General features: G+C 43.0%; 1 pseudogene; it reads right to left on the minus strand.

Moving 5' to 3' along the window:
- Positions 1-678: 678 nt before the first annotated feature.
- On the minus strand, positions 679-797 carry LOC141141685 (5S ribosomal RNA; annotated as a pseudogene).
- Positions 798-3,707: the final 2,910 nt, after the last annotated feature.

Raw genomic sequence — 3,707 nt, forward strand, 5'->3', positions numbered from 1 at the left:
TTATCAATTTGTGTTAAATAAATATTGATGATTTTACAACAGGGATAAGCAATTAGCGGACCTCCAGCTGTTGCAGAACTATGAGGCATAGCAAGACTCTGACAGCCACAAGCATGACACCCAGAGGCAGAGGCATGATGGGACTTGTAGTTTTGCAACAGCTGGAGGTCCGCTATTTGCATATCCCCGTTTGCTGTATCCTAATGCAATATCTGGGCACCTTTAAAGTTCCTATTTTTTTCCTTTTTGGTGTATTCTTCTTTCATATTTGAGATGAAGTGTCATACCTTTCATATTTCATCCGCATGGGTTCTTCTCAGATGGAGCCCAGGTTCACACTGATGCGGGTTTGAAATCGTGCAAGTTCAGCTGAACTTGCACGATTTCAAACCCGCATGTCAATCCAACTTCAGAGGTGATTTCAGAGACATCCGTGCAGGTTCCTGCACAAATGTCTATTGAAATTGCCCCCGAATTTGCCAAAAGTAGTGCAGGAACTACTTTTGGGAATCGATGTGACGCCACACCGATTCGGACAGTGCCATTGTCGTCAATTTGACATGTCAAAACGCCCGCTGTGAATGTGAGCTCAAGTACGGACAACACACAGCTAAATAGTCAGCATCTGTCAGTCACTCACCTGCCTAGAGTAAGTAATTTACAGCTATGTCCATAGAAAGCCTACAGCACCTGGTATTCCCAGGCAGTCTCCCATCCAAGTACTAACCAGGCCTGGCTCTGCTTAGCCTCTGAGATCAGACAAGATGAGGCGCGTTCAGGGTGATGTGGCCATAGGCAAGCCTACAGCACCTGGTATTCCCAGGCAGTCTCCCATCCAACTACTAACCAGACCCGACCCTGCTTAACCTCCGAGATCAGATGAGGTTGGGTGCTGTAGGCCAGCACCACACTATGCCCTAATGCCCTACTGCCCTAATGCAAAAAAATAAAAGCTTTAAAGCTGCGTGTGAAGTTACAGAACAGTACAGTATAGTCCCTTAAAAGCAAAAGAAGAATAATAGAAAAAAAAGGTGTTCTGCCTAAAATTTAAGGCATTCAACCTGGGCATCCAGGAAAGGGAGGGAAGCAAGCATGTAGCCCCTCCTACCTGTAACATACTAGGCCACATGCCTTTGAACATTGAGGGGTAATTGCAAGAGGGATTGGAATGGCAAAGCCTCCCTTTCCCCTGCAAAGTGCCTTGTCCCAGTGTTGAAGACAAGGACCTCTTTCCAACATAAAAAAGGATATGGAGGTCTGGGGGGGCTTATAATAAGCAGAAAGCTCCCTTTTAGAATAAGGTTGTCCCCCTGATATTTACCCCCTCGCAGGTGAATGGGTACAAGGGTACATTAATACCCCTCATGCTATTTACCCTCCAAAATTTAAAAATGTAAATGAACATAATACAGTAAAAAAAATCAAATCCTTTAAGAAAATGACATTAAGAAAATGTAAACAGCATCCCTCGAGGTAAATCTAATGTCAAGCACACCATCCTGTGATGCAGATCCATTGTCAATCACAATGGCCAGAAGCCTGAAGATGTTCCCCACTGCCATGGCAACCCAACACCTGACTATGCTTCCCCACTTCACTACTGCTGCTAAATGAGATCCACAGCTTCTGGAGTGTAAATAAATAACCGGAAATCCTGGGTGATGACACTGACCATATTTAATCATGACCAAATGTAGTCTATTACATCATCTGGTATCAATGCCACTGAGTTTAAATTACAACAGAGCCAGGGATATGTCATTTAGCAACAGGAGTGTGGAGAGTTGTCATGATTGCTGATTGATCTACATCATTGAACTACATGATTGATGTTTGATTTACATTGGGGGACACAGTGCTACCCTCGACCATGGTCATCAGTTTTAAAGATCCAGGTTCAATTCCTGCTAGTGCAGGAGCCAGGCAAATAGCATCTTTACACGCTGACTCAGAAAAAAAGTCTGTAAAGGTTGCATTTTTGTTCATATGTTCATATATTTTTTATACATGCGCTCAAGAGTCTTGGTTTGCGGCACAGAGCTCTGAAGGGACGGCACAGAGTTATTCATTGTACCTACAGGTAAGCCTTGTTATAGGCTTACCTGTAGGTAAGAAGTCAAAAGAAAGGGTTTACTTTCACTTTAAGTAGTGGGGAAATAAGTGGGCAGTACTGGGGTGCTGGTATCAATAACCCAGACCAGGTAAGCCTTGCAGTTCATGTAGCAGCAGAGGTGTTAACCGCTTGCCGACCAGCGCACGCTGATTTACATCGGCAGAATGGCACTGGTGGGCAAAAGGGCATACAGGTACATCCCCTTTAAGAAGTGGCACTGTGGTCGTGCTTCCGCCGCATTCTCCGTGACCGTGATCGCAGGTCCCGCGGACTTGATGTCCGCCGGGTGCCCGCAATTGTGTCACGGAGAGGTACAACGGGGAGATGCTTTTGTAAACAAAGCATTTACCCATTCTGCCTTGTGTCATGACAGAGATCACTGCTCTCTGTCATCGAGAGCAGTGATCGCTGTCATGTGTGTTGAAGCCCCTCCCCCCACAGTTAGAATCACTCCCTAGGACACACTTAACCCCTTCATCGCCCCCTAGCGGATAACCCCTTCACTGCCAGTGTCATTTACAAAGTAATCAATGCATTTTTATAGCACTGATCGCTGTATAAATGACAATGGTCCCAAAATAGTGTCAAAAGTGTCCGATCTGTCCGCCATAATGTCGCAGTCCTAATAAAAATCGCAGATCACCGCCATTACTAATAAAAAAAAAATAATAATAAAAATGCCATAAAACTATCCCCTATTTTGTAGACGCTATAAATTTTGCGCAAACCAATCAATATACGCGTACTGTGATTTTTTTTTTTTACCAGAAATATGTAGAAGAATACATATAAAACTAAACTGAGGAAAACAATTGTTAATTTTATATTTTTGGGGGATATTTATTATAGCAAAAAGTAAAAAAAAAAAAAAAAATTGCTTTTTTTCAAAATTGTTGCTTTTTTTGTTTATAGTGCAAAAAATAAAAACCGTGGAGGCGAACAAATACCACCAAAAGAAAGCTCTATTTGTGAGTAAAAAAGGACATCAATTTTGTTTGGGTACAACGTCGCACGACCGCGCAATTGTCAGTTAAAGCGACGCAGTGCTGAATTGCAAAAAGTCCTCTGGTCAAGAAGGGGGCTGAAGTGGTTAAGCAAACAGTCAATTAAATCCTTTTGCCCCTCTGGGTCAGTACTCATTGTGCCCTTCTGATATTGAATCCACTCTGATTCCAGAAGACAGGCTTTTCCTGTGCACTCCCAGGGCAAGTTTTTCAGTGTGGTACCCCTGACTAAGCAGACACTCTCTCAGCAATGGTTGAGATCCTGAGAAGCAGATGGGCCTCTAGCAATACAGCCGGGAAGACAGACAGCCCTTTCTGCACAGCTCCCAACTGTCCCTGATTTCGAGGGACTGTCCCTGATTTAGAACACAGTCCCCTTGTCCCTCTTTCCTCCTCATTTTGGTCTGATCTACATCTAGTTGTATATAAAATTCACTTTTTAGCTCTCAAAAAGGGTTTCCCAGTGCTAAACCTTTAATCCAATTTCTAAAATGCTGCATTTGTATAACAATGACAATATAAAACAATAGCAGAAGTAAAAACAAAAAAACAACAAAAAAAAGGACTTGTGGGTTTAACTAATCTTTTTT

Source organism: Aquarana catesbeiana, linkage group LG04 (assembly GCF_042186555.1).
Source record: "Aquarana catesbeiana isolate 2022-GZ linkage group LG04, ASM4218655v1, whole genome shotgun sequence".
Lineage (NCBI taxonomy): Eukaryota > Metazoa > Chordata > Amphibia > Anura > Ranidae > Aquarana > Aquarana catesbeiana.